The 22,859-nt window shown below is 38.0% G+C and overlaps 1 long non-coding RNA gene across 3 annotated transcripts in view; it reads left to right on the forward strand.

Moving 5' to 3' along the window:
* The window catches only part of LOC143942789 (uncharacterized), a 12,770-nt gene extending 1,652 nt beyond the window's left edge, over window positions 1-11,118 (forward strand). The window contains exons 2-3 of one of the 3 annotated variants that reach the window (XR_013264841.1): window positions 1,036-1,162; window positions 10,770-11,118. This is a non-coding gene — a long non-coding RNA (uncharacterized LOC143942789). Of the gene's footprint in view, window positions 1-505; window positions 1,163-10,769 lie in introns of those variants that run through there. The other 2 variants (XR_013264840.1, XR_013264839.1) reach the window with 2 other exon arrangements.
* Window positions 11,119-22,859: the final 11,741 nt, after the last annotated feature.

Below are 22,859 nucleotides of genomic sequence, written 5' to 3' on the forward strand. Positions count from 1 at the left end.
AACACACAGAACACATATACACATAAACACACACAAAACACACACACAGAACACATATACACATAAACACACACAGAACACACAAAACACATACACACACAAAAAAAACCTAATATGCATCGTTGACTTTGGCTTGGCTTTAGACAATTTAAAAAATAAAAAATAAACAATATTAAAAAATAGATATTTAAAATATATTCAAAAACTGTGTTTTATGCTTCTCATTTTTAATTTTTTTTGCATTTTGTACAATGCTTAAAAATGTTTTCATATTTTTTTTGTACGTAACTCTGATACCCTAACTATGTACTAATATTTTCTCACCAAGTTGGATAAATTAAGCCTCTTGTGTCTCTGGCTTTTGTTCAGACAAATCTTTTCATATTGTTCGCACTCCCTGGGAGCTGATTTAAACACGCCTTCCCTAGACCCACGTGACCCCCCCCCCCCCAACACACACACCCCCCCACCCCCCCCCCCCCCCCCACACTCTCTCCAAACCACCTTAAAAAATGCTCATTAGCAAAAAGCTAAGAAGAGGATAATTATAATTAAAAACAGACACCTCTTGATTGCTTTTCTTTCTTTTCTTTTTTTTTTTTTTTTAACAAAATTGTTTAGAATCTTTGGTTTTTACATTTACCATTTTAAAATTAATTTTAAGGTCTCTAATGCAACTAATAATTTTTTTTTTTTTTTTTTTTAAAAGCACAGGTCTTAAAATAACTACAAAAAGAACGAACATATCCTTACAAGCCCTAATATTTTTTGCACCCCATGATACAATTTTTTTCTGCTTTACAGTCCCCCCCCCCCACACACCTTTAGCTGAGCCAAGAACCTTTTGTATGCATAAAACAGCTTAAAAAAACATATTACAGGCTTACCTAGGTAAGGATGCACCTTGCAGAGATTCTTTCTACAATCCCAAAAGATGTCTTTTTGTTCTTCTTGTTTTCATTCTTTTTTTTTTTTTTTTGCTGTATTTTCATAGCTTTTTTTTTTTTTTTCCCTTGCTCTTCTTATTCTCATGAGGGGAGATGATCTCCAAGAATATTGCATCGCTCTGGAGAGGGGAATGAAGCACTGTGCAAGAAAAAGAGGAGATTGGCATGGCGTAAGGATACATGAACTACAAAGGGATGCTCCACGTAGCCTATACGTAAAGTATACGTATTATATTTAAAAAAAAAAAAAAAAAAAAAATTATAAAAAAAAAAAAAGATGATATGCAGATGTTGGAAAGGGTGGCCTTACCCATGGTATTGATATATGTTTTTTTTTTTTTTTTTTTATATAAGTGGGAGGGGGAGTAAAATTACACATTTTTACTCAGTTATGCATTTATTGTAATCGAGCCTCTGCTGCCATGCATATCTGCCTGGTAATTATATGCTCATTAGCATATATGCAAATTGTCAATCTATGCACACTGTGGGTGTGCACGGAATAAATTTAACCATTACAAAAACAGCTGCATTTTCCCAGAATATATATATATATATATATATATATATATATATATATATTATATTATATTATATTTTATATATATATATATATATATATATATATATATATATATATATATATATATATATATATATATATATTAGCATACAAAAAATTAAATCTACATTTTTTTTAATTTACATAAGAATATATTAATACATCCATGTTTCACTTGCTTAGGAAAAATTGATAATCACGATGGGCTCTTTCAAGGCTGCCCATCCAACAGCAATAACATGTCATATTTTTTTACATTTAGATTAACATTTTAAAAAATTTTTTTTTTTTTTTTTTTTTTTTATATCCTTGCTATCACACACTATTATTGTTAAGACGCACATTATTTTATCGTATCCTTAACAGTATGATCTTTATTGAAAACATCAGAATAATAGATAGATTTTTGGCATGTTTTTTTTTTTTTTTTTTTTAATGATAGGATCGCGTGGCATAAATAATGTGTTGGTAGGATGAATACGTTGCACATCAGACTGTGCCATTGTAAAGGATTTCCAAGTGTAACAGAAGACCGGCATTGACACAAGGCTACAAGGCAAACACAAATGGTGGTTTAATTCAGAGGCATTATAATACACACTATTGTAGCAGGAACTATTCATGGAAAAAGGTTTTTTATATTTATTTATTTTTTTATTTTGGCGCATGATTTAAATTTTTTTTTTTTTTTTTTTAATTATTAATGTTTTAAATGTTAAAATGGATAGTGGCATTTCAATAGATCATAGAGGAAGTGTTTTTGACACTCAGAACTATCATTTAAATCACTTACTAAAAAAAAAAAAAAAATTCCAAGAATAAACCCGTCTTCCCCAAGGAGGGGGGAGGGGGGGGTTGGTTTTATTTAATCCCTTATAGATTTAGAACAGATCTACTTCATTTATTCAGTTAATGTAAAATATAATTGATTACAACCTTGAGACATTTTAGAATGATTTTTAAATAATTCCCCGATTTTACATTTTCTTTTATTGCATTATAGTTTTTTTTTTATATATTAAAAAATATTCATATTTAAAACTTTTTGTCGATAGGTGTAATTGTATGGTTTATAATTTATGGAGTATAAAGGATTCATGCTGATTTATGTAACTTTTGTATATTTTTTTCGTTCTTTTCATGACAATTGGAAAAGTACCATAGCAGCGTGTATTTTTTTTTATTTTTGTGCTATATTTTTGTAACTTTTGTATATTTCTTTAGTTCTCTTCATGTCTATTGTAAAAGTACCATAGCAGAGAGTATTTTTGTTGCTGGTTTTTGTACCTTTTGGATATTTTTTTCGTTCTTTTCGTGACCATTGGAAAGTACCATAGCAGAGAGTATTTTCCTTTTTTTTTGCTATATTTTTGTAACTTTTGTATATTTCTTTAGTTCTCTTCGTGTCTATTGTAAAAGTACAATAACAGAGAGTATATTTGTTTCTGGTTTTTGTACCTTTTGAATATTTTTTTTTCGTTCTCTTCATTTCCATTGGAAAAGTGCCATAGTAGAGAGTATTTTTTTTTTGCTGTTTTTTGTACCTTTTGTATATTTTTTTTTCGTTCTCTTCGTGTCCATTGGAATAGTACTATAGTAGAATGTATTTATTTTTTTGCTTATTTTTGTAACTTTTGTATATTTTTTTTCGTTCTTTTCGTGTCCATTGGAAAAGTACCATTGCAGAGAATATTTTTGTTGCTGGTTTTTGTACCTTTTGAATGTGTTTTTTTTCGTTCTCTTCATTTCCATTGGAAAAGTACCATAGAAGAGAGTATTTTTTGTTGCAGGATTTGTACCTTTGTATAGTTTTTTTTAATTCTCTCCGTGTCCATTGGAAAAGTACCATAGTAGAGTGTATGTTTGTTGCTTATTTTTGTAACTTTTATATATATTTTTTAGATCTCTTCATGTCCATTGGAAAAGTACCATAGTAGAGTGTATTTTTGTTGCTTATTTTTTTTTTACTTTTTTTATATTTCTTTAGTTCTCTTCACGTCTGTTGGAAAAGCACCATAGTAGAGGGTATTTTTGTTGCTGATTTTTGTAACTTTTTTTTATATTTTTTAAACTGTCTTCGTGTCCATTGGAAAAGCACCATAGTAGAGGGTATTTTTGTTGCTGATTTTTTTTAAACTTTTGTATATATTTTTCGTTCCCTTCATGTCCATTGGAAAAGAACCATAGTAGAAAATATTTTTGTTGCTGATTTTTTTAAACTTTTGTATATATTTTTCATTCCCTTCATGTCCATGGAATCAAACCATAGTAGAGAGTATTTTTGTCGCTGATTTTTGTAACTTTTGTATATATTTTTTCGTTCTCTTTGTGTCCATTGGAAAAAAGCACCATAGTTGACAATATTGTGTACACCATTTTTTTTTTTTTTTTTTTTATCACAACCTTTTACTATGCATGCAGCAAAAAGTAAGTCAATATACTATTAACACCTCTATAACATAATGCAATCAAGGTGACCTCTGTTTTATTTAATGCATTGATTTTTTCAGATTTATAAACAAGAGATTCTGTTTGCACCTTCTATATGTGCCTTTTTGTATTGGTATACTTATTTATAAGACTGGTTCTGCCAAAAAGAATGAATTAAAATTAATATTTTGCAACCCAAATATTATAGTGTAGAATAAAGCAATAAATAAATTAATAATAATTAATAATAAATTAATTCTTGTTCTAGAATGCTATTTAAATAAATACAATAATACTGAAATTTTAAAAGCATTTAATCCCCTTAATATTAAGTAAGTTTAATACATTTAATATATGCAAATTTATTACACTTAATAATAAGTATGTTTCATACACGTAATAAAAAGTAAGTTTAATACACTTAATAATAAATAATAAGCAACAGTAATAAGTAATAGTTTACAATATGTAATATCATGACCACAGAGCGAAAAAAAAATTATTTCTAGTAATTTTACCCCTTTTTTTTTTAATATATTCAAATGCAGATTTACGACACAATTTCAAAGCAAGGGACCCAGGACATGTTCTGTGGTTGTGCGCAGCATTAAAAAAAAAAGTCTAGTAATTGTATTTTCTTTATTCTCTTTAACCTGATTGGGTGGTTCAGGCTCTGCTGGAGCACCTTAAGTAACCACTCCCCCTTTTCCAACCTGTGTTCACTTGAAAGACCCAATCGGGTTTAGGGAAATTTAAGGAAAAATAGACACTTGGGTCTTTGACGCAAAAAAAAAAAAAAAAAAAAAAAAAAGATGTAAGGACCAACGTGCCCTTTATCTCCTTTAGCAAATTATACCCAACAACACAGAGGACACGTAGATTATTCTATTTAAAATATTATAGCACCTATTGAGTATTACTTCTACAAATCACTATAAAAAATAATAATTTTTATTTAAAAAAATTATAAATAATACATTTTTATGAAATTTTTATAAATAGTTTTTATAAAAAAAATAATAATAATGATAATATTATAAACCTCAGGATTGATCCCACACAAAGAAGTGTATCCTTTAAAAGTGTTGCAGTTACAAAATAAAAATAAGTAGCAATTAATGTAACTAATTTAACTTGGAATTTTACTTAACTGTTAATTTAATGATCTGCAATATAATCCTTAAGAGAATAATATTATAATACGTCTATGTGCATACCTATTGCTTCTTATAATAAGTCCTTCGCATGACAATCGTCACTTTTCCTTGTAAAGGAATATTTGAAGGTCATCCATTATGTTTCCACTTGTATGATGTACATTAGTTGTGTCATTGTGTGATAGGCAGAGAAGAAATATATAACCCGATTACAATATATGTTCAGAAATAATAGCAATGCAAATATATTCCAGTTTAGAGTTTGAAAAAGTGTTACCTTAGACACATTTATCTGTTGTGAATATATTGTGTTCTTTTTTTTTCTTTCTTTTTTTTCTTTTCGTTCCATTCCACATTCCAGAAGGTGTTGAGGTTTGAAAAATGTCTTTGGTCTTCTTTCTTTTTTTTCTTTCTTTCTTTCTTTCTTTCTTTCTTTCTTTCTTTCTTTCTTTCCTTCCTTTCTTTCTCCTCATCCCGTTTCTCTCTTTCTATTTCTCTCCATCCCTCCTTTCTTTCTCTCTATCTTTCCCACACTCCCCCTTTCATTCTATCTCCCTCTCTTCTCTCTTTTTCTTTCTCTCATTTCTTTCTCTTTACCTTCCCTCTTTATTCATTTCTCTTTATCTTTCCCACTTTCCCTCTTTCTTTCTTTCTTTCTTTCTCCACATCTCATAGAGAGTCGATGATATATGATCCAGGAGGTGTCAGTTCTTAAAAATGTCTCTAGTCATTAATGTTTCTCTCTTTTTATTTCTCTACATCCCTCCTTTCTTTCTCTCTCCCACGCTCCCTCCTGCATTTTATCTCCCTCTCTTCTCTCTTTCTCTCTCTTGTTTCTTTATCTTTATCTTTCCCAATTCCTCCCTTCCTTCCTTCCTTAGTTCCTCCTTCCTTCCTTAGTTCCTTCCTTCCTTCCTTAGTTCCTTCCTTCCTTTCTTTCCTATCTTCCTTCCTTCCTTTCTTTCTTTCTCCTCATCCCATAGAGAGTCAGAAGGTCCAGAAGGTGTCAAGATTTTAAAAAAAAATTCTCGTTCTATTTCTCTCCATCCCCTCCTTTCTATCTCTCTATCTTTCCCACTCTCCCTTGTGCATTCTATCTCCCTCTCTTCTCTCTTTTTCTTTCTCTCTCCTCTCTCTCTCTCTCTCGTTTCTTTTTCTCTTTCCCACTCTCCCCCTTCCTTTCTTCCTTCCTTTCTTTCTTTCTCCACATCTCACAGAGAGTCAATTATAGTTTATTTCTCTTTATCCTCCCTCTTTATCCCTTTCTCTTTCCCACTCTTTTTCTTTCTTTCGTTCTTTCTATCTTTCGCCAAGTTTCTTTCTTTATTTCTTTCTAGCTTTCTCTACATCTCAAAGAGAGTCGATCATATATGGTCCAGAAGGTGTCTCTCTTTCTCTCCATCCCTCCTTTCTATCTCTCTATCTTTCCCACACTCCCTCATGCATTCTATCTCCCTCTCTTCTCTCTTTTTATTTCTCTTGTTTCTTTTTCTTTCTCTTTTCCACTCTCCCCCTTCCTTCCTTCCTTCATTTCTTCCTTTCCTTCTTTCTTTCTTTCTTTCTTTCTTCCTTTATTTCTTTTTCTTTCTTTCTTTCTTCCCTTCTTTCTTTCTTTCTTTCTTTCTTCCTTCCCTTCTTTCTTTCTTTCTTCCTTCCCTTCTTTCTTTCTTTCTTTTTCTTTCTTTCTTTCTTCCTTTCTTTCATTCTTTCTTTCTTTCTTTCTTTCTTTCTTTCTTCCTTCCCTTCTTTCTTTCTTTCTTTCTCCACATCTCATAGAGAATCAATTATATAAGATCAATATGAAGGTGTCAAAATGTATAAAATGTCTCTAGTCATTAAAGTTTTTCTCTTTCTATTTCTCTCCATCCTTCCTTTCTTTCTCTCTATCTTTCCCACGCTTCCCCTTTCAATCTTTCTCCCTCTTTTCTCTCTTTTACTTTCTCTCTCTCTCTCTCTCTTGTTTCTTTTGCTTTATCCTCCCTCTTCATTCTCTTCTCTTTACCTTTCCTACTCTCCTTCTTTCTTTTTCTTTCTTTCTTTCTCCACATCTCATAGAGAGTCAATCATATAAGGTCTAGAAGGTGTCAAGATTTAATGTCTCTAGTCATTAAAGTTTCTCTCCATCTCTCCTTTCTTTCTTTCTTTCTTTCTTTCTTTCTTTCTTTCTTTCTTTCTTTCTTTCTTTCTTTCTCTTTTTCTTTCTTCACATGTCTCTAGTCATTAACGTTTCACTCTTTCTATTTCACTCCACCGCTCCTTTCTTTCACTCTATCTTTCCCACGCTCCCTCTTGCATTCTATCTCCCCCTTCTCTCTTTTTCTTTCTCTCTCTTGGTTCTTTCTTTCTGTTTCCCACTCTCACCTTCCTTCCTTCCCTCCTTCCTTCCTTCCGTCCGTCTTTCCTTTCTTTCCTTCTCTCTCTCTTTCTCCACATCTCAAAGAGAGTGAATCATATAAGGTCTAGAAGGTGTCAAGATTTAAAAAATGTCTCTATTCATCAAAGTTTCTCTCCATCCCTCCTTTCTTTCTCTCTATCGTTCCCACATTCCCCCTTTCATTCTATCTCCCTCTCCTCTCTCTTTTTCTTTCTCTCTCTCGTTTTTTTCTCTTTATCCTCTCTCTTTATTCCTTACTCTTTATCTTTCCCATTCTCCCTCATCATATAACGTCCAATAGAGAGAGTCAATCTTAGGAGGTCCAGAAGATGTCAAGATTTTCAAAAATGTCTTTAATCTTTATTTATTATTTATTATTTTATATCTCGTTTTTCTCTCTTTTTCTTTATCTCTTTCCCTCCTTTCTTTCTCTCTATTTTCCCCATGCTCCTATTTCCTTTCTATCTCCTCTTCTCTTCTCTCTTTCTTTCTCTTTCTCACACTCCCTCTTGCATTCTATCTCCCTCTCTTCTCTCTTTCTCTTTATCTTTTTTCTTTCTCTTTATCTTTCACAATCCCCCCTTCCTTCCTTCCTTCCATTCTTTCTTTCTTTCTTTCTTTCTTTCTTTCTTTCTTTCTTTCTTTCTTTCTTTCTTTCTTCTCTCTCTCTCTCTCTCTCTCTCTTTCTTTCTTTCTTTCTTTCTTTCTTTCTTTCTTTCTTTCTTTCTTTCTTTCTTTCTTTCTTTCTTTCTTTCTTTCTCTCTTTCTCTCTTTCTTTCTTTCATTCTTTCTTTCTTTCTTTCTTTCTCTTCCTTCCTTCCTTCCTATTTAGTTCCTTTATTACAATTCTCTCTTTTAAAAAAAAAAAAAAGTCAAAAGTTAAAACAAAAAAGATTTTTTGTCGCCATTAATCTTTTTCCGTTTGCATTTTATTTTTAAGACAACAAAAATAAATAAATAATAATAATACACCTAAAAGGGCGTTTTCTACCAGCTGTAAGTTCTGAAGGCGCTTTACTCCTAACATCCAATAGAGGTGTAAAAATTTAAAAACTTAAAAACTAAATAAAAAAATTCCTAATCTGAGTTCCGAGTACATACCACTTCAGCTGTGTTAAGATGATTACGTAATTTTATGGGAATATCAAACAGGTTAAACAAAAATAAATAAATAAATAAAAAAAAGATTAGGTACAAGAGAAAGGCTACTCACATTAATAATAATAAAAAAAAAAAAACACCAGGGCATCAACCCCATGGTTTCTCGATTTTTAGATGGTAGAAAGTTTGTCACCTTTTCTTCCCCTCAGTTTATTCACAGATGTCTGCAGGATTAAAAAAAAAAAAAAAAAAATGGAAAACTTGCCATGAAAATAGGGTTAGAGAACTGAAATAATTCTGGATAATGTCACTGTAGGTGTGATTTTCAGGATTATTTTACAGAAATAAGCTCTATTGTAAATAAAGGAGTCTGAGCAAGAAAGCAAAATTAAATAAATAAATAAAAAGCAAAAAAATAATAATAATAATAATAATAAATACATAACAAATAAAATAATAATAATAATAATAATAATAATAATAATAATGATAATAATAAATACATAACAAATAAAAAAATATAATAATAATAATAATAAATAAATTTAAAAAGCACAAAAAAAAGGTCAATATAATATGGCTGTTTTTGCATGCCTTGAATTACACATCTAGGGATGGAAGACACTCTTGTATTTTCCTTTTGAGTGATAGAGTGACTGAAGTGTAGAGAGATAGTTTGATAGATAGATAGATAGATAGATAGATAGATAGATAGATAGATAGATAGATAGATAGATAGATAGATAGATATAGTGCTATATCTTTCAAAAATGTAAAAAAGAAGAAGAAAAAGTTTTTTTTTTTAAATCTACTCTCTTACGTGAATTACACTATGACTTAAAATCCTGCTTGTGCCCCACAAAAATGAACTGACCTTTGAAGCTCGACCTTCGAAACTTACCATTATCTGCAATCCTTAAAAATAAAAAATAAAATAATGCATTAATACCGTAGGTTTTTAAAAAAGGTTCATTTAAAATATTTATTTTAAATGAAAAATAAAAAAAATCTTGGTTTAAAATGAGAAAAAAAGCGTTGTAAGCAAGAGCAGAGTGTTGTAGATCAGGCTGGGAATGCCGCAGAATTTCCTTTTAGTTTGTACATTCTTGGTATAATTGATGATTAGTCAGCAGTGGAAAGTCTACAGTTTTGGATGCCTTTTGACACCTTTGCAGGGGAAGTAGAACCACAGCTCCGAACTGCTCCGCTCCTGCAAATGTTGGATAATTTGTTTGGAAATTGCCATGTCCAGTGTGATTATTGTAGTACACGGTAGCAACAATCTATGCAATTGACTGGCTTGTGGGTGGTTGTATCTACTTTGAGAGCTGCTCCATGCCCATGCATTTCTTTATAGGAGTAATTCAAAAAATAATATTGCATTAGAAAGTTGTAAGTGCTCTTAATAAGGATTGATAATTAATAAAACACAAATACAGATGTATTTTAATGTATGTAACTTACCAGCAAAAAACAAAAACACGTCAAACAAATTAAAAACAAACAAATAAAAAAAAAAACAATCAATCCACGGTTGATCCAAAATAAAAATTAAAATTAAAAAATTAAAAGACATATATAATACCCTTTAAATTTTGTTCTTTTTTTTTGTTTAATTCTGTTTTAGAACAAAATTTGTAGTGTACACAATTATTTACCCAAATGTATAAATATTATATTTTTATTGTTACATATTTTTTCACTTTGATGGTACCATATGAATTTATTTTCTTCAGTGTTATTCTGAAAAAAAAAAAGATTTTTTTTTTTATGGATATTAGTTTACAATTCCTGGAAATGTCTGGAATAAAGAAGGGGGTGGGGGGGAACACCAAACATCCCAAAATGACATACGTATAACAAAGACGTGGTGCTGAGATATCAATTTCCTAAATACACAGCCCAGGATCAGACGGAGACGAGGGGTCCACGGTCTTTCATTGTGGAAACTGTGGCTCACTTTTATGGCTGTTGGTGGGGATTATGTGACCTATAAAGGGATTTAGGAACGGCAACATGCAGGCATTAAAACTGGTGAGTTGTTTTAGGCGGAAAAAAATAAAAATAAAAATATTGATATGAAAGTCAGCTTTTTTTTAAAATGCTTTTGCTAATATTTAAAATACACTATTTTTGAACAGCTAATTTTAGAAAAAAAAAAAAATCTTTTTTTTTTTTCTTTTGGAATTGTTTATCAGTTTTCTTTCAGAGGTGAACATATACAAGGATGACGGATAAAGTTGTCCGCTAAAGCTAATACAGAAGACCTTCTCAGAGACAAGTTGCCCCGGAGTGTACTTTACGTGTAATTTGGAACTTTATGTGCATTTTTTTGTTGTAAGGATGAGCGATAAATTGGTTTTAGGTTCAATATGATCGGTTTGATAAATACATATTTTTTTTTACAGCCAATTGGAAATTAATATTGCAATAATAAATACTGATTTGCATGTACTTGATCATTTTGTTAAAATTATTTGTAATATGTTTTAAGCTACAAAACTATGCAAATTGTAAAAAAATTAAATTAAATTAAAATATATATATCACAATGAATTATTTTTGTTTTATTTATATGTATTTATGTGTATTTGTGTGTATGTGTGTTTTATGTTTAGTAATAATATTATTATTGACTTGCAGAGTGTGGACAATATAAAGGCCTGATGAGTTAAAAAAAAAAAAAGCACTAAGGGAACGACCAACAGCAGCGAGTCATCCTAATTCTTATACATGCCTGCATTCAGTAAAGTCATTTCTGATTGGCTGCTATGGCCAACTGTTCTTAGTCGATGGCTGTATGAATTTAAAAGTTAGAAAGTCAGTTTATTTTCCTTTTCCTCTCTCATTGACTACACAGGAAGTAAGGACAAGTCTCCCTTATAGGGGGCAAAGTTCTTAACCTCCCCCACTTTATCCATGTTATAGTTACAGTTCGAGTCTCAACTCTAACAAAGGAATTTAATTAAAACGTACAGAATACCTTTTGTACTGCCCATGGCTTTTTACTCACTCCGAAATTAGTAGGGTGTAGGTCTTTGGCCTTGCCCTGAAAGTCTGGGGGGAGGAGGTCATGTGGACTTATGGCCAAGTTCTCCGCCCCCCACAAGGTCTCCCTTTAAGGGAACCCCACCAAGTACTTGTGTGAACCTTGCTTTGGAAGTTCCCTTGAAGAATGGGGTTTGCCTGGTTCCAACTTGGTGGACCATGAGTACCCCAGTCCCCATCAGGAGTTTCGCAGCCTGGAGATCCTTTCTTTTTTGACCCCTTATAGTAGGGTGTAGGTCCTCGGACTTGCCCATAAAGTCTTGTGGAGGAGGGAATGTGGCCTTATGATAAGGTTTTTCCCCTGCCATGGGGGTCTCCCATTGGGGGAACCGAAGTACTTGGGTGAACCTTGCTTTGGAAGTTCTCCTGAAGAATGGGGTCCGCCTGGTTTAAACTTGGTGGACCATGAGTACCCCAGTCCCCATCAGGAGTCTCGAACCCTGGGGATCAGGACCAGGGTCCTTTCTCTTTGGAGCCAGATTAGTAGGGTGTAAGTCCTCAGATTTGCACTGAAAGCCTAGGGGGAGGTCATGTGGGCTTATGGTCAGGTTCTCCACATCCCACTGGATCTCCCTTTAGGGGAACACCACCAAGTATGTGGGTGAATCTTGTTTTGGAAGTTCCCTTAAAGAATGGGGTTTGCCTGGTTTCAACTTGATGGACTATAAATATCCCAAGAGTCTCACACCCCGAAGGATAAGGACCAGGGTCCTTTCTCTTTGGAGTCTGATTAGTAGGGTGTAGGTCCTTGGACTTGCCCTGAAAGTCTTGGGGAAGAGGGCATGTGGCCTTATGGTTAGGTTCTTCCCCTTCCATGGGGTCTCTCTTTGGGGGAACTCCATCAAGTACTTGGGTGAACCTTGCTTTGGAAGTTCCCTGGAAGAATTAGGTCTGCCTGGTTTCGACCGGGTGGACCACGGTACTCCACTTGCCAACAGGAATCTCGCACCTTGGCAAATCAAAGCCAGGGCTTTTTTTTTCTTTGTAGAAGTACCATGTGTACACTCCGTGCATGTTTTTGGGTGCTTTACTTTTTGTCTGCTCACTTTTACGCTTGGTGTCAGTTTTGAGTGTGTGCACTGCACACCTTCGGAGCTTAGAAAAAAAATTGAAGAGTTGTTTTTGAAGACCAAATTAACTCAGCAAACACAACTTTGGACAGTGGTTGCTGATGGCAAACCCGCAAAGGAGGAGCTTCTTGAACTAAAAAAAATAGAGGAAAACCCAAACTGGCCACACATCAGTTCGATTTTCCTTTAAATTTGTTGGCTAGATCACTACACGTAACCAAAAATGACATAGAGGAGGGGGTCTGCCAAAACAATTCGAAACATTTTAGTTGTATTTAGGAAGTGTGTTTTACCTACAGAGCCAATGATGTCTTTTCAGCTCTTCTTTATCAGATCTGACCTAGAGATGTGGGAGGTAATCAAAGAACACATAATGGGAAGTCGTTTTTTTATATGCATGGAAAATATCATCAATGAACCCACAATGGGGACAGAAGATGTTTTCTTCATGCATGGATAATATCGTAATGGAACCCATAATGGGATAGAAGTAGTTTTTTTTTTTTTTACCGAAAGAGTAGTTAATGCTTGGACTTCCAGCAGAGGTATTCACTCAAAAGCAAGTGCACTCAAACACTATTGGGACAAATGTAGATCAATACTCAGATTAAAAAGGAAAAAATAAATAAAAAAATTGAGGCAGGCTTGATGGACCACTTGGTCTCTTTTCTGCTGTTACTCTTCTATGTTTCTTCAATGGACAATATCCTTAATATTTTGGGTTAAATAGGAGTATTACCTAAAAAATTTAAAGATTAAATTTGCTTGCAGAAGCCTACTCACTAAATTGATGAGAAATTCAGGAGCTATTGGATGTTCTTCATTCTCAGTCCTGCCTTTAGATAATCACAAAACAACTTTGTAAGAGGAATGTCTACGTGAACCTTTTCGGCTAATTTAAACAAGGCCTTCATTTATTTTGGTAGAATGAGCAGAGCTCCACATCCTGGATTTTCAAAGGAACAGCAGCTATGGCATTCAACGTAGATCTTTCAATGGTTTTCAATGTTTAATTTTTTTTTTTAAACTGCATGAAAGAACCTTCTCTTAATGAAGAATATAAAAAGATATAATAATAAAAAATACAATAAAAAGTTTATACTGGTACATTGTCACAATTTTTTATTTAATTAGTTAATTATGTATTATTGTATAAATAATATATGATAGTAAGTTATAAGAAATATTTAAAAAAAATATTATGAATAATATATTAATAATTTGTAAAATAATAATAATAATTTTATTATTTTTAATAATCATAATAATAATAATAATAATAAAACAACAATAAAATAATAGTATAATAGAACTATAATTATTATATAAATATTACAAACATAGATTTTATTTCTAATTTTTAACAAGCTGTTATTATTACAAACCAAAATTCAGCTGTCAGTCCCCTGTTTTATTGCTTGTCGAACGATCATTACACTTAATCAGGTCTTACTAATAAACTGCAATTATGCACCTACCATCCTCTTCCTATTTACCGGCCTTGTGTGTGTAAGTTTTAAAGACTTGTTAATCTGTGTCACCAGGGGGGTAAAGAAAACTCTCTTCATACTGTCCCTGGGGGACTATAGGGAAGGCGTTTCCATATTATTTTATCATGTCAGTGAAAGGGGACAACTTCTCAGGGCAGCGGACAATGGACGGAGGCCTATTCATCCGGGTGACCTTCCTCTCAGTTCTGTGACCTTCTAGCTTGTACTGGGGAATAGGGACACCTTTTAAAAGCCACACGGGATCTGAATGAAGAAAGGACTTCAAATAAAAGAGGACACAGGCTTACACAACACAACATGAATGGCCTTTCTGTCCATTGACGAGTAAAGTTTGTTTTAATTCCTTTGACTGTAGGCCTACTAGGGGGGACAGAGATTGGCAACCATGTTCTTTGACGACCTCCTCTCTGTCCTAACACAAAGGTGCACAGGAAGGGCCCCCTGAGCAGGAAGGGTGCTGTTTATTTTTTATTTTTGCCCAACAATGTCGACAGACCCTTTGATAGGATTACTGTATTAGTCTTGCCATCAGGGTGGGGGGAAAACGATCTAGTATCTGTATAGGAGATAGCTGAAGGTTTATTTTGCGTCTTGTTTGTCCCCAGGGTGGTAAAGTAGTCTGGGGCTTCTAGTATGTGATATACTTTGAGTTACCATGAGGTAGAGGTTCTGAGCAAAGGGTCTTGGTCTAGGTTTGGGCAGGGGCAGCTAGGTCTGGGTGAAGGGTCTGGTCTAGAATAGAAGGTCCTATCAAAGGGTCTGGGTCTTGGTCTAGGTTTGGGCAGGGGCAGCTAGGTCTGGGTGAAGGGTCTGGTCTAGAATAGAGGGTCCGATCAAAGGGTCTGGGCCTTGGTCTAGGTTTGGGCAGGGGCAGCTAGGTCTGGGTGAAGGGTCTGGTCTAGAATAGAGGGTCCGATCAAAGGGTCTGAGTCTAGGGTCTAGGTTTGGGCAAGGGCAGCAAGGTCTGGGTAAAGGGTCTAGGCTGGAGCAGAGGGTATGGGCTGGGGGCAGCAAGGTCTGGGTGAAGGGTCTAGGCTGGAGCAGAGGGTATGGGCTGGGGGCAGCAAAGTCTGGGTGAAGGGTCTAGGCTGGAGCAGAGGGCATGGGCTGGGGGCAGCAAAGTCTGGGTGAAGGGTCTAGGCTGGAGCAGAGGGTATGGGCTGGGGGCAGCAAGGTCTGGGTGAAGGGTCTAGGCTGGAGCAGAGGGTATGGGCTGGGGGCAGCAAGGTCTGGGTAAAAGGTCTGGGCTGGAGGGTCTGGGCAAAGGCCAGCAAGCTGCAAGCGGCCAGCATTAAAATAAATTTAAAATTAGTCAGGAACAGATCCATAAAGACTAAGTTCAACATCAATCCATTTTGGTGGATGCATTTATGTACATTTCTTAGCCATCCATTTTCTTGGCTTTGTAACGCCTAATCTTGTCGCTTAACATTTCTGAACCTCTCCCAGTCCAACACTTTTGGTTTTTAGATGGAGTAGGTTATGGTGAAAACCAATCTTAAATATTTTTTCTTGCCAACTGTGTCTAAAATGGGGGAGATTTCCCCAAACTTCCTGTCCTGGGGGCACCATTGGATATAAGAGGAAATCTCTCCAAAGTTGGAGGAATTCCCCTTTTAGACAGTGGTCTTCAGAGCAGTTATTCCTATTGGAAACTTTCACCTTTGGTTCTGTTGACAGCTAAAATTTGGGCTTTTTTGATCAAAGAGGGTAAATCCCCTCCCCTCAATCAGACACGGACAGAAATATAAGCCTGACAGAGGGTCTAACCCTTCCCCAAAACATCCAGGAAGGCATGGGCAACAATAAAAAAAAATATCAGAAGAAAAAACCCTTGCTTACCGTACTAGAAATGTATTTTTATCTGTGCTTGTTTCCCATTTGGAGAGATTTCTCATCATTTCCTGGCCGATTGGACCAGCTGAGGAGTGAAAGTGAGGTATGTGCTGCTGAGGAGTGTAGCTCGGCAATCACTTTAATTCTTGACCCAACCTGAATGATGTCTTAACACTTAAACTGAACCCCAGATGTTAACCTAACACAGAACTCCCTAAACCCCTAAAACCATAACCTATCTTCAAAACTATCACTGACACCAATGTAACCCCTGTAGATCCATTTAGGCAGGTGCAGTCTGTATTCTCCACTACAGGTGGCGCTCGACCACAGCGGCAATGCAGGTGGAGGAGGAAGTTGAGAGGAACTTGGTTCCTCTATGATTCCCTCGATCACAGGGAGGCACCTATGTGATTGGATGCTGGCACCCCATGTGATTCTGGTGGCCATCTTGGGTCAAGCTGAGTCTATTTAAGACTCCGTCTCCCAGGCTTGGCACACTTTTTTGGGAGTGGCTAACATAGGGAAGGGGACCCTATTATTAGCAGTAATCAGCATGGATTCATGAAGAATGATTCTTGCCAAAACAATCTATTAACCTTCTATGAGGAAATGAGTTGCCATCTAGATAAAGGAAGGCCCGTAGATGTGGGGGGAATCTGGATTTTGCAAAAGCATTTAACACGGTTCCCCATAAACATTTACTGTACAAAATAAGGTCCGTTGACATGGACCATAGGGTGAGTACATGGATTGAAAACTGGTTACAAGGGAGAGTTCAGAGGGTGGTGATAAATGGGGAGTACTCTAAATGGTCAGGGGTGGGTAGTGGGGTCCCCCAGGGTTCTGTGCTGGGACCAATCCTGTTTAATTTGTTCATTAATGACCTGGAGGATGGGGATGGGGTAAACAGTTCAATCTCTGTATTTGCAGACGATACTAAGCTAAGCAGGGCAATAGCTTCTCCGCAGGATGTGGAAACCTTGCAAAAAGATCTGAACAAATTAATAGGGTGGGCAACTACATGGCAAATGAGGTTTAACGTAGAAAAATGTAAAATAATGCATTTGGGTGGCAAAAATATGAATGCAATCTATACACTGGGGGAATCTAGGATGGAAAAGGACCTGGGAGTCCTAGTAGATGATAGGCTCAGCAATGCCAAGCTGCTGCTAACAAAGCAAACAGAATATTGCCATTAAAAAGGGGATCAACTCCAGAGATAAAACGATAATTCTCCCGCTCTACAAGACTCTGGTCCGGCCGCACCTGGAGTATGCTGTCCAGTTCTGGGCACCAGTCCTCATGAAGGATGTACTAGAAATGGAGCGAGTACAAAGAAGGGCAACAAAGCTAATAAAGGTTCTGGAGAATATTAGTTATGAGGAAAGGTTGTGAGCACTGAACTTATTCTCTCTGGAGAAGAGACGCTTGAGAGGGGATGTGATTTCAGTTAAATAAATACTGTACTGGTGACCCCACAATAGGGATAAAACATTTTTGCGGAAGGGAGTTTAACAAGACTCGTGGCCACTCATTGAAATTAGAAAGAAAAGAGCTTTAACCTTAAACTACGTAGAGGGTTCTTTGCTGTAAGAGCGGCAAGGGTGTGGAATTCCCTTCCACAGGCTGTGGTCTCAGCAGGGGGCATCGATAGTTTCAAAAAACTATTAGATAAGCACCTGAACGGCCACAACATACAGGGATATACAATGTAATCCTGACATATAATCACACACATAGGTTGGACTTGATAGACTTTTGTCTTTTTTCAACCACACCTACCATGTAACTATGTAACCCTGTCTGTCAAGGACAGTACTAGAGATAGGGGCAGGTTCCAGAGGAGTAGGGACAGAGGCGGGACTACATCTACCTTCTAGGATGTTTTCCCTTTTGGGTGTGGATTGGCCAGGCCATGCCGCATTCCGCTCTTTGGTGGCAGACGCTATTGGCATCTTCCATTCTGGATCTCCTGGGTCTACCTCTGTCTCAGTTGTAAGCGGCTCCGGTCAACTGTGCTCTTCACTGAGCCTGTTGTTCTTATAGAACCGTTCTACGATGCACCGTTACTGCCAAAATCAGACTCTGTGTGTTTTCTGCCCACCGTACACGCTGCACCTAACCCACATCCATACTTTTCCTAGCTGAAACTATTGGACATTCCTCCATCAAGATTTACCATGCCAGGACCTAGGCAAGTGATTTCTGAGATTAGTGGCTTGATGTTGCCTCAGCTATTGCTTATTGCTGTCTGAAAATGGTAAGTATAACAACGTTGGTGCTCTATCCAATATTCAATGTGTCTCTGCTGGTTTGCTGACATTGGCCGTCCATGTGGGCAAGAGACAAGAACCTCTACTCCAGCCTATCTCAACCTTTTTATCCCAGATTAATCCATTAAATAACTTTCATGTCTCAGGGAACCCTTACTAAATAAAATTCACCAGTGGTCATTGGGGAAAAAGCCCCTTACATTGGTGGTCAGAAGAAATGCAACCCTAATGCCACGTACACACGATTGGAAATGCCACTAGCAAAAGACCGATGAGAGCTTTTGGTCGGAAAATGCGACTGTGTGTAGGCCCCATCGGACTTCTGCTGGTGGCATTTCCTCCAGCAAAAGATTGAGAGCATGTTCTCTATTTTTCCGACGGGAAAAGTTTCTATTGGAAATGCAGTCCTTCTGTAGGCAATTCCGAAGTGCAAAATTCCGACACATGCTCGGAAACAATTCGACGCATGCTCGGAAGCCTTGAACTTAATTTTCTCGGCTCGTCGTAGTGTTTTACGTCACCGTGTTCTTGGCGGTTGAAGGTTCAGAAAACTTTTGTGTGACCGTGTGTATGCAAGCCAAGCTTGAGCGGAATTCCGTCGGAAAAACCATCCAAGTTTTTTCCGACGGAAAATCCGCTCTTGTGTACGCGGCATTAGGCCTCATGCACACTGGACATTTTTGCCCGTTTTTACAGCTGCTGTTTTTTGGTTTCATACGTTATTATAACGTCTAGTGTGCATGAGGCCCTAAGGTCTCATGCACATTGGACATTATAAAAAAAACAGTAACTTTAGCTGTAGATAGCTTGAGCTGTAGAGTTCGTTTTTCAGCGTTTTTGAAGTAGCGTTTTTTAGCGTTTTTTTAGCAAAACTATACTCCCATTAAAGCTTATGGCTCAAGAATGCTGATAAACGCTGGATAGCCGTGCTTTTTCTGTGTTTTTTTTGTTTGTTTTTTGCGTTTTTAAGCTGTTTCCAGCTTTTTTCAGAATGGGAGAGTTTTTACGGTTTTTTTTTTGCGTTTTTAAGCTGTTTTCAGCTTTTTTCAGAATGGGAGAGTTTTTACAGTTGAAAAACTCCTCTCAAAACCCACTAGTTCTGGGGTTCCCCCTAGTTCTCCCCCCCCCCCCCTCGCCAAAAACTGCTGATAACAGCAATGTGTGCATGGAAACATAGGATAACATGCTGGGGAGTTTATTGACTGCGGGAAAAAAAAAACGTCTGTAGCCAAAAACAGCAGCTGTAAAAAAGGCCAGAGTGCACGAGGTCTAAAAACGCCAAAAAACAATGAAAAACACAGCTATTTGGCGTTTATCAGTGTGTAGCACTAACCCCCTGAAGGAGCTGCTGAATTTTTCTGGGCTTACTGATTACCTCCTCCAGCTCGCACTCGTTGTTCTTGTCTAGGGGTTCCCAGGGTTGATGACCCAGTAACTGCAGAGACCGACACTTGAATTCCTTGTTAGGATTTTTATTTTGCATAAAACGATTGAACAAACTCATTCTCTAAGTTGGGAATAGAGGGTATCAGGGTAGAGTTTAGCTCAGGTGCTTGGAACTGCTGACTTCAAATAAAAGTCTCTCTCTATGTACACAATCCGGGGGACAGCCGCTCGCAACTGGATCCTTTAACTGTTGGATAAATCCTTAAGTTTTGGGTTTAGCAGCCAACAGATAATTCTAGCTTTTCAAAGTCTCTCACACAGACTTGGTTGGAAACTTAGTTACAACTGGAAGGGTAGAAGTAGGAACTTTTCTTACTATACCAGAATCTTGTAGCCAGTCCGGCGATACTGTGAGCCCTTGTACACACGGTCGGAGATTCGGACGGAATGTGTCCGATCGGACCGCTTTGTCGGATATTCCGACTGTGTGTGGTCTCCATCGGACTGTTTCCGTGGGAGTATCCGACAGACCAAGTTTTCCAACTTGTTGGTAAAATTTTCCGACAAAATGCTCCGATCGGACATACTCCGATCATGTGTAGAGAATTCCGATCGGACAAAGTGCCACGCATGCTCAGATCAAATTCCTACATCAAAGCTATTGGCTACTAGCCTGAACGTAGTCCCATCGTAACAAAATAACGTCATCACGTTCTGAACGATCAGATTTTCCGACAACTTCGTCCGACCGTGTGTATACAACAGTTTCGGACAAAATCCGTCGGACAAAATCCGACGGACAAAATCCAACGGATTTGGTTGTCGTAATCTCCGACTGTGTGTACAAGGGCTAAGAATTGTGGATTCAATCAATGTCCATGGCAGCTCAGCTTCCAGGCTCTTACCGAGCAGCCAGCCTTGCGCGTGGCTTTCCTACTGAAGAGTCCTCCCCTGGTCGCGTGTAGAGTTGCTGAGCCTCTCCAAACCTGAGATGGCACCGGAACACCTTAGAATCCTCCTTCCAGTTACTGTGCCTCGAACTAACCAATTCTGAGGCTCGGAAATGGATGGATCCGCACCCCAGGCCATGAGGGCCCCTCGGGGGCTGGTCAGGAGGACCAGGACCACGGAGTCAGCAACAACTTCTGGACCGGAACCCAGAACCACGTGACTTCGGCACCTTAAGTACTGTCATGATTATGCAATAGAGTCTGCTTACCTGTCTCCATGTGTTCATTTCTAGAGACCAGCCGACCCTCACCTGACTGCTTTTATAATCCATCCTCTGGCATGGCTCCACCCTAGTTCCTATCAGAGAGCTCTAATTTAACCTGTGCACTGCAGGCCAGCCCTGCTGATCAACCTTTGTGCGTTAGCTTCCTGTTACCTGCCGTGTGCTCTGCTGTTATTCCGTTACCGACTTTGGCGTGTCCTTGACCATCCCTGTTTACCTGTGATCCTGACTTTTTGGCGTGTCCCCGACTATTCCTGTCTGCTTGTGGCCCCGACCTTGGCTTTGTCCCTCACCATCCCTATCCTCCTGTTGCCTACTGTGGGTGCGAGCTGGGGGACCCTGGGGGTTGCGACCTGGAGCCAGTTGCAGCCAAGTCCATCCTCACCACTCGAGGCTATGGTGAACACCTGCTGGCTCTTAGACTCTGCGCCCCAGAGAATCTTACGCTCTATCCCCGGTGGGATTCATCTTGGTGTTCTGGCGGCCCTGCCTTCCTATCACCTTGACCTCTGTCAGCACCAGTCAGCCGTAGGGTCCACAACCTTGCGGTGCACTCCTAAGCCCTACGGTGTGCATCTGTCACCTGGCCTCAAGGTGACCTGACAAGTACCCTATCCCAGACTACGCAGTGAAACAAACGTGCCCACTGATTGGTTCCGAGATAAGGATTGATACCCAATGCGTCCAACCAGACTGCGTTCTATAGCCTCCCACAGGTGTACAACCCCACCTATGACCAGGCAGAACTTCTATACAGCCCAGCCAAACTGATGCCAAAGTACAATTTAGCGCAATTAGTCCCAAAACTCATTACAGCTTTGGGCACAAAACTAAATTTGAACACATAGCGCGTACTCATTGGGAGTACCGGCGCTACAAGCGTTTTTGACCCATAGGCTTTTGTGGGAGTATAATTTTGTTTAAAGAAAGCTAAAAACCACATTCTACAGCTACATCTTTCTACAGGTAATGTTACTGGCTTTTTTTTTATAATGTCCAGTGTGCATGAGGCCTTCAAATGACCTGCTTATGGCTCTAAAAGGACCATGGCTACCCACAGTCATTAAAAAAACCTGAAGGGGGGGCGGAGCCGGCAGCCGGAGCGCATGGTGGTGTGAGGAGAGAGCTCCGTATCAGCGGATCGATTTAAGCGGCCCACAGCGACCTTTTCGGCCCACATTCGGTATCCTCCGGTAGAGGAATACCTCAGGCACACGCCGAACAGCATGGCTAAACGAAAGGAGAGAGAGGGGCCCCGTCGGCTGACCGATTTCTTTCCGCCGGCGGCGGACAAAGAGGCCCAAGATGGCGCCCGTGCAGCACACAATGCGGCGGCCTCCTCGGGACGCGCTGCCCATGCTGATCGAACGGAACAGGGTGAGTCCCATCCCTCACAATCTCCACTGCCCTCCTCACCATTCACAAGCCCAGCTAAACAGAAAAGGAAGCTAGGAGAGAAGGGGGACACCCAGGGGGACACTGAAGCTGAAGGGGAGGAGATGGATGAATCATCCCTGGCTACACAGCAGCTAGATGCCTTCCCCACATCAGGGCAGCCCATCCTGGACACCACTATGAAAGAGATGTTGCAGATGCTGAGAGGGGCCTTACAACAGGACATGGCTTCGTTTGTACGCTCCACTAACACAGAACTGTCAGCAGTTAAAGAGAGAGTAGCTTATGTGGAAAACAAAATGGAGGAATTCACATTAGCTCACAATGAGCTGGTTGATGCTCACTTTGATGTTGAGAGTGAAATTAAAACTATGCGTCTCAAAATGGCGGACATTGAGGACAGGGCACGCAGAAACAACGTGAAATTCAGAGGAGTCCCTGAGACTGTGAAACCCGCTGATCTTACTGCCTATCTCCAAAAGCTTATGATTACTGCTTTACCAGACTTAGCGCCGGCTGATCTTATTATTGA

This window comes from Lithobates pipiens, unplaced genomic scaffold (assembly GCF_037356315.1).
Source record: "Lithobates pipiens isolate NorthernLeopardFrog02 unplaced genomic scaffold, aLitPip1_a1.2 Scaffold_30, whole genome shotgun sequence".
Lineage (NCBI taxonomy): Eukaryota > Metazoa > Chordata > Amphibia > Anura > Ranidae > Lithobates > Lithobates pipiens.